At 53.4% G+C, this 262-nt stretch overlaps 1 protein-coding gene across 1 annotated transcript in view; it reads right to left on the bottom strand.

The window, feature by feature from the left end:
* SMCHD1 (structural maintenance of chromosomes flexible hinge domain containing 1) overlaps window positions 1-262 on the bottom strand; it is a 64,595-nt gene that overhangs the window by 21,556 nt on the left and 42,777 nt on the right. The gene's annotated exons all lie outside the window — the stretch shown is intronic.

Raw genomic sequence — 262 nt, forward strand, 5'->3', positions numbered from 1 at the left:
TGGCTCGCGGGGGAGGGACTCCAGGCTGGAGCAGAGGCAGGGTGTGAGGATCCCTCCCCCTGAGGAGGAAGGAGTGGCAGAGACAACTTGTGATGGAGTGACCACAACCATCACTCCCCATCCCCACTGTGCCACTTGGGGGGAGCAGGTAGATAAAATGGGAGTGAAGTTAAGCCCAGGAAGAAGGGATTGGTGGGGGAAGGGGGTTTAAGATTTGGATTTTACTTCTCATTACTCTACTCTGATTTGTCTGGAAATCAAA

The sequence above is a fragment of the Eurypyga helias genome, unplaced genomic scaffold (assembly GCF_000690775.1).
Source record: "Eurypyga helias isolate BGI_N326 unplaced genomic scaffold, ASM69077v1 scaffold1850, whole genome shotgun sequence".
NCBI classification, from domain to species: Eukaryota; Metazoa; Chordata; class Aves; order Eurypygiformes; family Eurypygidae; genus Eurypyga; species Eurypyga helias.